The sequence below is a fragment of the Eriocheir sinensis genome, unplaced genomic scaffold (genome assembly GCF_024679095.1).
Source record: "Eriocheir sinensis breed Jianghai 21 unplaced genomic scaffold, ASM2467909v1 Scaffold29, whole genome shotgun sequence".
In the NCBI taxonomy this organism is placed as follows: Eukaryota; Metazoa; Arthropoda; class Malacostraca; order Decapoda; family Varunidae; genus Eriocheir; species Eriocheir sinensis.
Genome location: NW_026111598.1, coordinates 1,307,843 through 1,321,812, shown reverse-complemented (window position 1 = coordinate 1,321,812; position 13,970 = coordinate 1,307,843).

Here is a 13,970-nt window from a genome sequence, read left to right as displayed (position 1 = left end):
CTCACCTTTTGGTCTCACTCATCATCACTCTTCCTCACTTTCAGTCTAATTTTCACCTTACTTTCAACCCACTCACTCATTTCTAGGTCATTTTCACTCATATTCGTCTCAGTCGCCTTCGATTTTATGTCATATACTTACTAATGATGATAATAATAATAATAATAATAATAATAATAATAATAATAATAATAATAATAATAATAATAATAATAATAATAATAATAATAATAGTAATAATAATGGTAATAGAACAGTTCATTTTCCTACACACAAACACACACACACACACACAAGATGGCGGACTGACACAGCTGATCTGACGTGCTCCAAATTCACATCACAGCTGCGTGGGATTAAATCCTGGACGTGAATTACTAAGGTGGGAGCCGTGCTAAGGTACAATCGTGCTGTCCCGAAGAAACAAAGGCTGTTGACAGTGTACAACATCGAGAAATGAGCGAGGAGGAGGCGTGGGCGGCGGCCTTGCCGACCCCGCTGGCATTGTGTACACCGCCGGGCACAGGGGTCAGGACAAGACTGGCAGCAAAAAGGCAAGATTTTGAGTTTGAGGGCTTCACGGATGACATGGAGAGACCCAGAGACAGAGACGGCATGTTGAGAAGGAGGTTCACAGACTTGGAAAGGCAGATGAAGGATATGAGAGATAGAATGGGGACGCTGAAGAAAGAGGTGAACGTTCTGAAGACAGAGAAGGATGTTTGGAAGAATGCGTATAATGACCTGCACAAGCAGGTAACATTGAACGATAATAGGCAGAGGACGCGGAGGCTAAAGTCAAGGAATTAAAGGAAACGCATAAAGACTGGAAGGAGGAGCAAGAAAAGAATAATGTTGGCTTTAAGAAAATTGTGGAGGAACAAGTCAAGGCTAAGGATGAAGCTATAACTGAAAAGGTGATCAAGGTGATAAAAGAAAAACCAGAAATAGTGAGGGACTCCGCTGAAAAAAAGAAGTCTGTAGTAGTGGTGGGCATTAATGAAGAGCACATGCCAGTCAGACACACAAGGGAAAAGAAGGAAAGGAAGGCAGTGGAGCAAGGAATTGAAGCATTTCAGGAAGAAGGTCATGAGCTGGTAGAAGAGATTGAAGAAGTATTCAGGTTTGGAAAGTATGAAGAAGGAGCCCAGCGACCAGTTAAACTTAGATTTAGGTCTCAAGTGGCTGCAGAAGAAGTGGTGGGAAAGTCATGGAAGTTAGCAAGAACAGAGGCCTACAAAAAAGTCTGGGCAAGAAAGGACAGAAGTGTGGAGGAAAGGAACACGATAAGAGACTTGAAGAATCAAGCCAATGAAAAGAATGAAGGAAGATCAGAAGAGGATAAAAGGAAGTTTTTCTGGAGAGTGATAGACATGGACCTAAGGAAGGGGTACAGCAGGGAAGAGGAGACAGCTTGAAGGTGGCATACACTAATGTGAACGGGTTAACCCGTGGGCCTCGGCTATGGGAAAGCCGAGAAGTGGCCAAGAAACGGCACCATTACACTGCATTTTGAGACTAAGAAAAGAGCATGGAACGTATATCAGAGTACTCCTCTCATAACCATAAAGCCGTTAAAAATATTTATTTATACTCAAACTCCATTCTTTTTGGGTGGTGTTTGTTACAAAATAAACAGTCTCGTGACACGTGGCATCTAGCCGAGAGTCGCTTGTTGTCTACTTTAGATAATTTGACAAATGATTACTATATGGATAGCTAATTCAGTCTGCCATGACCTACCTATGACAAATAAGCCCACCTCAAGATCAATCACCCACCACAATGACCCAGGGCATGCATGGTGGGTTGCTCTATGCCGCCACCGCATACAATTAGCTCGAATTAGGCGTTTTGAGCAGAGCCCCATACGGGGTCCACCGTTTCAGCGGACCGACTCGCGGGAGCCCAAAAATGGGTCCGCCGACGCTGCCGGGTTAATATCGTCACTGTTAGAAATAGGAAATTACCTGAGTGAGGAAAAAACAGATGTTATGGGGATTACGGAAACCAAATTGACTGGTAGTATAGATGCATTTAACATAGGGGATGATAAATATAATGTATGGATGAGAAATAGAGAAAATAAACAAGGAGGAGGAGTGATGCTATTGTTGAAAAAGGAATGGACAGTGGAGGGTGTCACCTATGGCGAAGGGGAAGCGGAGGTCTTGAGTGTGGGAATAAGACTGCAAAGGGGAGGATGCAGAAATATCGTAGTGGTGTATGTCCCCCAAAAAACAATTCATGGACAGAAGAATTGTACAAGAAGAAGCTGGAAGACACATTGGATTGCCTAAGGAGATTGCTGGAGGAGAAGGATAAGATTCTGATAATGGGGGATTTTAACTGTAAAGAAGTATCATGGGAAAACTGGTCAACGGAAGGAAGTGAGGCTTCATGGGGGAACAAGGTTTTGGAATTGGTTATAGATAACGTCCTCACACAGTGGGTGGAGGAATATACAAGATTCAGAGGAGAAGACGAGCCATCTAGATCGGACTTGATAATCACCAGGGAGCCGGATACCATAGAGGAGATGAACTATAGGAGCCATATAGGGAAGAGAGATCACGTACTTATCGAGTACATATTACGAGAAGGAGGTAAAATAATCAAGAATGAGGACTACAGGAAAGAACAGTTTAACTTTAATAAGGCAAAGTTTGAACAACTTGGGAAACATTTTGAGGAAGCACAATGGGATACCTTTTTGAGGCTGAAAATGTGGAGGAAAAATGGACTATCTTTCTACGGATTTACAACGAAGGAGTGGAAAAGTGGGTACCAAGGATGAAAGAAGGCCAGACATCAAGAGAAGAGTGGTACAACAGAAAGTGTGTAGACGCCAAGCTGGAAAAGGAGAATTAAGGCATTGATCAAATGGAGAAAAAATAGGAGGATGGATCTATGGAATGAGTACAAAAGGAAGAGGAATGTTTATGTCAAAGTAAGAAGAGAAGAAAAGAGGAGTTTTGAGAAAAATATTGTAGATAAGTGCAAAGACCAGCCAAAACTGTTTTATAAGTTCATAAATGGAAAGTTGAAAAATAGAGATGAGATTCAGAAAGTTAAAGTTAATGGTGAAACTTTTGATAGTATAAGTGAAATAGTAGAAGTGATGAATAACTGTTTCCAAACAGTGTTCACAAGGGAGAGTGAGTTTGAAGGTGTAGATGCAGTGCCGGGGAATGGAGTGGGTCTGGAGAGAATACAAACATCAGCAGATGAAGTTAGAAAATTATTGGAAGAATTGGATGCGAGGAAATCAGCAGGACCGGATGGTATATCAAACTGGGTGCTAAAAGAGTGTAACCAGCTAATAGCTGAAAAGTTGAGCAACTTGATTAATGTCTCACTAGACTGGAAGAGGGCTAACATCGTCCCAATACATAAAGGAGGAAGTAAGGAAGACCCGTTCAACTATAGGCCAGTGTCGTTAACAAGTGTAGTAGCAAAGATGTGTGAGAAAATTATAAAAAAAACAGATGGGTGGAGTATTTAGAAGAAAACGGTACATTAACAAATAACCAATTCGGATTCAGAGGAGGACGGTCTTGTGTAACTAATCTGATCAGCTTCTATTCAAGAGTAATTGATATAATACAGAAAAGAGACGGTTGGGCAGATTGTGTGTATCTGGACTTAAAGAAGGCGTTTGATAAAGTACCACACAAGCGATTAATATGGAAACTTAATCATATTGGAGGTCTGGGTGGTTCAATATTGGATTGGATTATGGACTTTTTGACGAAGAGAGAAATGAGAACAGTAATCAGGAACAATAAATCAAGCTGGATGGAAGTGACGAGTGGAGTCCCCCAAGGATCAGTGTTGGCTCCGATTATGTTTGTAACTTATATTAATGACATGACAGAAGGGGTGACTAGCTATATGAATATGTTTGCTGATGATGCTAAAATAATGAGAAGGGTGGCTAATGAAGAAGACTGTGTAGCCCTGAGCCAAGATCTCGACAGAATAAGCGAATGGTCACGCAAATGGGAAATGACATTCAATACAGAGAAGTGTAGTGTGATGGAGTTTGGTAAGAGCAGTAGACGAATATCGGGAAACTACTCTCTGAGTAATGAAAGAATCATGAAAAACACTAAAGAAAAAGATCTGGGAGTGATCATAACAGACAAGTTATCCTTTGGAAAACATAGACCGGATAACTGGGGAAACATACAATCTTCTTAGAAACATAAAAGCACCATTTACAAAGTTAAATGAAGAAATGGTGAAGAAACTAATAACATCGATGATACGTCCAAGACTGGAATATACAGCATTATAGTCTGTTCACTTAAGCTAGGCGCCTAGGCTTAGTAGTGATCAGAATGCAGATAAAGCCCACATATTGAAAACACAGGTTGTTTATAACAATATGTCACTCGCCCCAACCATCATGGCGAGCTTTAACTGCATTCTGATCACTCTATCGTGTTCACGAGAAATTTTCCTACGTCATGTAATAATATATTTCTGCGGTCAATGAACAACTCTTGAAAACAGTGAGCATAAGTAAAACATGTTATAAACATTTTTTTTAACATCTTCACAGTTCAACTCATCGTAATACCATTTTCTTATTTGTTTTGTCGAGTTTTTGAAATACATCTTGATTCTACAGTCACTGCTGAGTCTGATGGTGTCAATTAAAACTGGCTAGCTCGTATACGAGGTGAGCTATGGCATATAATAAAGAAACATGTCTCCCTCGAGCATGCAAGATGTGGTCCGACATGAGTGTTAGCGGGAGAGCGGAGCAGCCAATCAGCTGCAAGCAAGCGACAAGGCATCGTCCCTTCAGATTGGAAAAAGGCTAACGTGACACCGATTTTCAAGAAAGGAGACAAAAAAGTACCAGGTAATTACAGGCCCATTAGTCTAACTTCGGTTGTAGGTAAGCTACTTGAGGGCATAATTAGAGACAAAATTGTGAGTTACCTTGAAAGCCACTCAATGATTGGGGACTCACAACATGGCTTCCGAAACAAAAGATCCTGCCTATCAAACCTATTAACCTTTTATAACGACCTCTTCACTGTTTATGACGTAACCAAATCACTGGACGTAGTCTATCTTGATTTCCAGAAAGCGTTTGATAAAGTCCCGCATCATAAATTACTTTACAAATTAAAGCAAATAGGTATTGACGGTCAAGTAAACCAATGGATCGCGAATTGGTTGAGCAACAGACAACAAAGAGTAGTGATTGACGGATTTAACTCAGAGTGGGCGCCTGTCACTAGTGGCGTCCCTCAGGGCTCGGTCCTTTGCCCAGTGCTCTTCATTATTTACATCAACTACGTGGTTGTTGGACTCAATATCCTCATTAGTATATTTGCAGTCGACTCAAAGATTGGTAACTCGGTTATGACTGAAGAAGACAGGCAAAGCCCAAGAGGATTTGCAAAATTTCAGCTTGGTCGGATAGATGGAGATGCCCTTTAACGTAGACAAGTGCCAGGTCCTTCAAGTTGGAACGAGGAATAAGAAGTTCGAATACGAAATGCGCGGCGTTAAACTCAAAAGCGTTCAATGCGTCAAAGACTTGGGGGTCAAAATCGCGTCAAACCTCAAATTCTCACAGCAATGCATCGATGCAGCAAATAAAGCGAACAGAATGTTGGGCTTCATTAAAAGAAACTTTGTATTCAAGAATAAAGATGTAATACTCCCGCTCTACAACAGTTTAGTCAGACCCCACTTAGAATATGCGGTACAGTTTTGGTCCCCCCACCATGCAAAGGATATTGCAAAATTAGAAGGTGTTCAGCGTCGGGCAACGAAAATGATCCCTTCCTTGCGCAACAAATCCTACGAAGAAAGGCTTTCTACCCTTAACATGTTCTCTCTTGAGAAACGTCGCCTCCGAGGAAAACTGATGGAATGTTTTTAAATACTTAATGGTTTCACGAATGTAGACAGATCAACATTGTTTATGATCGATGACACTCTGCGCACGAGGAACAATGGAGTAAAACTCAGATGTAGAGAAGTAAATTTAGACTGCACCAAATTTTTCTTCACCAACGTTGTAGTGCGAGAATGGAATAAGCTTCCACCATCAGTGGTCCAGTGTAACACGATTGACTCCTTCAAAAATAAGCTCGACCGTCACTTCCTTCAACTTAATATCAACTAGAGTAGAAATGCAACGTTTTGGAGTCTTCTGATTAATGTAAAATCACTTAGGTTTAAGGACAGACCACCAAGTCTGGACCATGGGGTCTGTGTGGTCTTATTTTATATGTAAATCTCTCTCTCTCTCTCTCTCTCTCTCTCTCTCTTCCCTGAACGGCCCTTCCAAATAGCAAACCAGGACCTCGCCTACACTACCATCCACCAGTACCTGGGTGTCTGGCTGGACAGTCACCTTCGGTTCGGCACTCAGGTACGCTATCTAAGAGAGCGCGTAGCAACTCGCACCAACATCCTGCGAGCTCTGTCCAAACAAAACACGGGGGCATCCTATCGTGTCTTACGCGCCTTCCACACACGCCATACGGTCTATCATAGACTACTGCGCCCTTGCCTGTGCTCGCTCTCCCCTGCACTCACAAAGAAGTTAGAGGTGGCACAAAATGACGCTCTCCGGGTCATCCTAGGAGCCCCGCCATGGACCCGCCTGACCAACCTTCGCCTGGAAAGTGGCTTCCCATCACTCCACCACCGCATCCTGGCCCGAACATCCACTGTAGTTGAGAAGTTCATGAAGCAGCAACCACACGGCACAGTCTCCACACAGCTGCTTCATGCCTTCCAGAGACCCCCACAAGCCACTCCAGACGGGGACTGGATACAAGATTCCCACGACGCAGTCCGTCACTAGGAAGTGGAGAGGCTTGTCTGCAGTGGCTCATACCAGCCACACCCTGGCTACCACTCACCTCCACCATGGGTTCCTGGTCCATTCCAGATGAGCCTCCCTACCACCTCAGCTCCTAGGGCCTCTCACCCCATCACCTCCGCCAAGAGGCTTTGCAGCGCGTGGCTTCCATGGACGACAGGACTGCCAGCCACTACTACACCGATGGCTCGCTGGGCGCCGATGGGTCTGTGGGGCTGCCTTCGTGTGGAACCCAGACAGGACTGTGGCGCCTGCCACCTCAAGTCTCCATCCTGCAGGCAGAACAGGCAGCCATCCTCTGTGCCCTGCGTCACGCCACGGCCGATATGAACACCGCCATCATCATCCACTCCGACTCGCTGTCAGCCCTCAAGGTCCTGCAGGCGAAGAGCGTCAGAGACAACACTCGGCTCATAACCACCATCCTCCATGAAGCCAACACCCTTGTCTCACTGGGCAAGAACATCATCCTGGACTGGGTGCCAAGCCACGTTGGTCTGAGAGGGACCGAGAAGGCTGACCAAAGGAGTAAAGAATTGCACGATGGATTATATAAGATGATTAAATATTGGAGGTGAATAGGCGAGAGAGAGAGAGAGAGAGAGAGAGAGAGAGAGAGAGAGAGAGAGAGAGAGAGAGAGAGAGAGAGAGAGAGAGAGAGAGAGAGAGAGAGAGAGAGAGAGAGAGAGAGAGAGAGAGAGAGAGAGAGAGAGAGAGAGAGAGAGAGAGAGATCATATTTATCCAATAAAGCATTAACGAAAAAAAAAGAAAGTTTGAATCCCTTTTGACAGAGTTTCTGGCTATAAAGATTTGTATGATGGATTATATAAGATGATTAAATATTGGAGGTGTAGTAGGAGAGAGAGAGAGAGAGAGAGAGAGAGAGAGAGAGAGAGAGAGAGAGAGAGAGAGAGAGAGAGAGAGAGAGAGAGAGAGAGAGAGAGAGAGAGAGAGAGAGAGAGAGAGAGAGAGAGAGAGAGAGAGATAGAGAGAAGAGAGACAAAGGGGGAGAGAGAGAGAGAGAGAGAGAGAGAGAGAGAGAGAGAGAGAGAGAGAGAGAGAGAGAGAGAGAGAGAGAGAGAGAGAGAGAGAGAGAGAGAGAGAGAGAGAGAGAGAGATCACCACTAGTGAGTGGATATCTGGTAGAAGGATATGGGTAGTGGTACTGATCATAGTTTAATAACAATACACATGATATTATAGTTAGCAACCTAAAAAGAAAAGAATTGACATGAAAAATTATTCAGTAACTCCAATAAATAAACAAAATAATGGAAACGTGGGAGCTGTGATGGAAAACGGAAAGCAGTGGACAAATGGTGGGAACTTGGGGAGACGGTCAAGCAAGCAGTGACTCAGCGTCTACACACACAGGGCCCATACCACATGGAGGCGGGCGAGCGCCGAGCGTCACTAAGATCCAAACGGTACCGGTACTAGCGGCAATGCGCAGTGCCGAGTGATCATTAAGCTTCCTGGAACCCAAGTGATCATGAGGCTTCGCGGTATTAGTACCGATACCAGGTATCGGTACCAGTACTGGTACCTGGTACCGATAACTATTATTTTATTTATTTATTGGAGTTACTGGATAATTCTTCATGTCCGATTCTTTTTCTTTTTTAGGTTGCTAATAAATATTTTTATTGTTATTAGACTATGATCGAGTACATCCATAATAACTATACATGCTATTTTTTTTTAGAAAAAATAAATATTCACTTATTCAGAGAGAGAGAGAGAGAGAGAGAGAGAGAGAGAGAGAGAGAGAGAGAGAGAGAGAGAGAGAGAGAGAGAGAGAGAGAGAGAGAGAGAGAGAGAGAGAGAGAGAGAGAGAGAGAGAGAGAGAGAGAGAGAGAGAGAGAGAGAGAGAGAGAGAGAGAGAGAGAGAGAGAGAGAGAGAGGGAGAGATTTACATAGATTTACATAGAAAATTAGACCACACAGACCCCATGGTACATGTGGTAATATATGTTCAATGTAGTTTTACATTTATGCTCTCATGTACGTTGTGTTTCTCTGCTTGCATTTACCAGCTTATTGTGTTGCTATTTGTGTGTCTTCGCGCATATTACTGCTTGTGGATGTCCCTGTTGTTCGGCACTTACTTTTGATGTATTTGTTTGTTATTATTGTATGTAAAGTAGTGCGTGTTGTAATAGTGGCTGTTTCTATTGTTTCAGGAGGTGACTCCAGTTGTTTGTGTGCAATAAAACCTATGTCAGGTTTTTTCATCTTTACAACAATTTATTGCACACAAAAATTTGAGAGGCCATGAACTGTTTCATGTCCAGAGCGCTTCTGAGGCTGACCCGGATTCTGCCACTGCTGCTAAGGAGTGGACGCACTGGCTGAGGACATTCAACAACTTCTACCAAGCAGCACAGGCGACATCTCCCAGTGCAGACAAACCATCCTACTCACCAACTACGTTGTCTTCGGGTGTACCTTGCTCCTCGAGTGTACGACTACATAGCAGACTGTGACACTTATGATAAGGCTGAGAAAGCACTGACATCCCTGTATGTAAAACCTAGAATGAGGTGTTTACAGGCATGTCCTGGCCACACGTAGGCAGGGGTCGGGTGAGTCTCTAGACCAGTTTCTCCAAGCCTGAAGCTCCTAGCAAAGACCGTCAGTTCAAAGCAGTGTCGGCAGAGCAGGCGGTGATAACTATGTTAGAGATGCATTCATCAATGGATTTTCTTCTGGTGCCATTCGTCAAAGACTACTCGAAAATATAACTCTTAACTTGCAAACTGCTTATGAACAGGCACGCACTTTAGAGATGGCTCTGAAACATTCTGCTTCTTATACTACTGTTGAGCCAATTACTGCTTTTTCGCTGTACCTCAGCCACAAAGTCAGTCAGGTGATTCAGAGTGCTTTAGAAAGTAGTGATGAAACTGTTTCATCTTGCCGCCACTACTGGCGCCAATCAGTGTTTTTCTGTGGTTTGAAACGGCACCCTCGGTTCAAATGTCCTGCTAGGAAGCTTATGTCAAAGTGTAAGAAACAAGGACATTATGCAAAAGTGTGTAGGTCAGGGAAACCGGTAGGGGATACCTCTGCTGGTAAACTAAATATTCGGCAGCAACACTGGCTATTGTGTCTGGGGCTGCGCCTAGTAGTCTTAGTAAATCTTTGAGTTGTTTGAAAGTTAATGGTCTCCTGTTAATGCACTTATTGATACAGGAAGCTCGGAAAATTTTGTGAGTCAGAAGATTGCAAGAAAACAAAGTAATCATACTTCCTGACGACGGGCACGTCTCCATGGCTGATGCGTCTCTCTCGTCCAAAATCTTAGGTCATTGTTGTGTGGATGTGGAGCTGCAAGGACAAATTTATCCTAGTGTAAAACTCAAAGTGCTGCCAGCCCTGTGTAGTGAGGTACTGTTGGGGCATGACTTCTTGAAGAATCATGCTGCTCTAGAAATGGCTTTTGAGGAGCACGCCCACCACTCAAGATATGTGGGCTGGCTGCAGTGAAGTTGGTTGTGCTCACACTCTTCAGCAATCTGACAGCAGACTGCAGACCCATTGCTGCAAAGTCGAGACATTACTCCCAGGCTGATAAGGAATTTGTCAAAACTGAAATTGGTAGAATGCTACAAGAAGGAATAATAAGACCCAGCCAGTCTCCATGGAGGGCCCAGGTGCTAATCACTGCAGGGCACAATCACAGGAAGAGAATGGTGATTGATTATTCACAAACTATAAACAGGTTTACTGAGCTGGATGCTTACCTTTGCCTCGGATCGATGAAACAGTGAACAATGTCTCAAGATTTAAAGTGTTTAGCACCTGGACCTGAAGAGCGCCTACCACCAAGTGCCAATAAGAGAAGACGAAAAGTTGTACACTGCTTTGAGGCGAGTGAAAGCTGTATGAGTTCAATTGAATCCCATTTGGTGTGAAGAACGGAGTGGCCGCTTTCCAACGAGTTGTGGATCAGATCTCAAAAAGAAAAGGTGTGAAGGGGCATTTGCTTATGTGGACAATGTGACTGTATGTGGAGAGACGGAAGAGGAGCATGACAAAAACCTAAATCATTTCTTGAAAGTGGCGAAGGATTACAACTCACCTTTAATCATGACAAGTGTGATTTCAGGACACAGTCTATAAACCTTCTGGGATACTCTATAAAGGACGAGAGATCAGACCTGATCCAGAACGACTGCAGCCTCTCTGAGTCTACCCCTTCCCAAGGATACTGCCTCTTCGGAGAATGTTGGGTTGCTTGCTCATTACTCACGATGGATACCCAACTTCTGGAGAAAGTCCGGCCTCTTTCACACCCACGAGATTCCTGCTGTCTTTTTGAAGCTTCTCTGACTTTGAGAAATTGAAGAATGAAGTTGCGAGGTCCGTGGTGCAAGCCATTGATCCTACATCCCCTTTCACAGTCGAAACAGATGCCTCAGACCATGCCATTGCCGCTACTCTCACTGGTGTCAGAATGGACGTCCGCGTTCTTCTCGCACTCTCTCTGACAGTGAACAAAGGCATTCTTCAGTAGAGAAAGAAGCTTATGCCATAGTTGAGGCCCTCAGAAAGTGGAAGCATTACCTAATTGGTCATCACTTTAAGCTGATTACTGACCAGCGAAGTGTAACATCTATGTTCGACACAAGATCTTCAAGCAAAATCAAGAACGACAAGATAGCCAGGTGGCGCATTGAACTGTCATGCTACCACTACGATATAGTGTATCGTCCAGGTACGGAAAATATTCCTGCAGATGCTCTCTCGCGTCTGTGTTGCAGAAGCTACAGACAACCCAAACAACTGCATGAAAGTCTATGTCATCCTGGAGTGTCAAGAATGGTGCATTTCATCCGAGTTCGGAACCTGGCTTATTCTGTTGAGGATGTAAAGAAGGTTATTGCTTCTTGTCCAATCTGCTCTACTGTCAAAACCTCAGTTCTATAAGCCTGATGATGGCCATCTGGTGAAAGCTACTCAGCCATACGAGAGATTGAACTTGGATTTTAAGGGGCCCTTCCGTCACAGGAAAGTTCGAAAAACAGATACTTGCTCACAGTCATTGACGAATTCTCACGGTTCCCTTTTGCGTTCCCTTGTTCAGACATGACTGCTGGTGCTATCATCGGGTGTTTGCAAACTGTTTGCACTATTCGGAATGCCAGCATACGTACACTCAGACAGGGTTTCATGTCAGAAGAACTGAAGAAATTCTTACTAGAGAAAGGAGTAGCTACCAGTCGCACTACGCCCTACAACCTAAGGGGCAATGGTCAGGTGGAGAGGTACAATGGAATCATATGGAAAACCATTCGGTTAGCTCTCAGAACAAGGAATCTTGATGTCTCGCAATGGAAGTTGTCCTCCCAGATGCACTTCACTCTATCCGTTCCCTGCTATGTACGTCAACTAATTGTACACCACACGAGCGTTTCCTAAAGCATCCTCGGAAGTCCACGTCAGTCGTACGTTGCCTACCTGGCTTGTCACCAAAGGTCCTGCTCTATTAAGACGACAAGTACGGCACAGCAAGAATGACCTCTAGTAGATGAAGTAGAAATAGTAGAAGCTAATCCTGAATATGCCCATGTCAAGTTTCCTGATGGTAGAGAGTCCACTGTGTCTTTGAGGCATCTTGCACCTTTAAATGGTGATGATAGTAGCAGCGTGGAGGCCACCAGACCTTTCACTGCTTTAAATTGCAGTGGGTATTCAATTGTCACTGAGGTCCAGCCTCTTAAAATTTCCTCAAGTAAAGGTCCGAACGGAAGTTCTGTGCTTGTGTCTTGAGTAGCTGTTCCCTTGTCGACATTTTCATATGGATTCACAGTATTATTGTCTATTTTCAATGCAGGAAAATGTTTAACAGAGTACAGCCAGCTCTTTTTGCCCAAATAAAAGTAAACCCAGGCAACAATTTAAGACCTTCGTCACCATGCAGAAAGGCACAACGATACCTACCACGCCCTTTGGTCATGCTACCTGCCACTCCTGCATATTAGCTTTCTGACTCTTCCTACTGCAGGAAATTGAGAGTGTTCACGTCTCACTGGCCTGTTGCACGGCGCCCCCTGCCACCCGCCACACCTCCTCCCCTGCTGTCACCTTGGCCGCAGATTGGTCAGGCTGGGTCCGGATAATCCATCAACTGATCCGGGACCGGGGTCCGGCCATTTGCAATTGCAGGGGTATTCAACAGTGTCACTGAGGTCCAAGTTCTTTAAAATTTCCCAAGTAAAAGGTCCGAACGGGTCCAGCTGGTGTTCCTATAGTCGTTCTCATGTCGACATTCTTCATGGATTCAACAGTATTTATTGTCTATTACCGCAGTGAAACAAGTAATGGAGTGCACAGCCAGGCTCTTTGCCTTAAATAAGTAGTCCCAGGCAACAAATTGAAGACCTCAAGGTCATGGTGAAATAAATACAGCACCCAGATACCTAACACCACGATTCTCTCTTTGGTCATGGATTTCCCGCCACCCTGCATATTAGCTTGACCATCTTACTGCAGTGTGGAAATTGAGAGTAATGGTCACCTCACCCTGGCCTGTTGGACACCTGCCAGCGCACGGCGCCCCGCGCCACCTGCCATGACTCTCTCCTGCTGATGTCACCGCCGCAGATTGGTCACGTGGCCCGGAGAACTATCGCTCGGTCCGGACCTGGACCGTTCATATTTGGTGATGCCTGCTCTAGAGTCTCTAGGTATATCAGAGTCTGAGGTGCGCTGTCCAGATGCTAGAGCAAACTGAACCTGCTCTTCAAGAAGTCACTCATGACGTTACACCTGGGGAAAGTGCTGTTCAAGAGCATCCTGCTGCATCTGGTCAAGGCACTACACCTGTACCACCGGAGGTCCGAAAGGACCCGGCGGCACCTAAGCATTTTGATGATTATGCTGCTTGAATTTCATAGGTGGGGAGAATGTGGTAATATATGTTCAATGTAGTTTTATATTTATGCTCTCATGTACGTTGTGTTTCTCTGTTTGCATTTACCAGCTTATTATGTTGCTATTTGTGTGTCTTCGCGCATATTATTGCTTGTGGATGTCCCTGTGTTGTCTGGCACTTACTTTGATGTATTTGTTTGTTATTGTGCATGTAAAGTAGTGCGTGTTGTA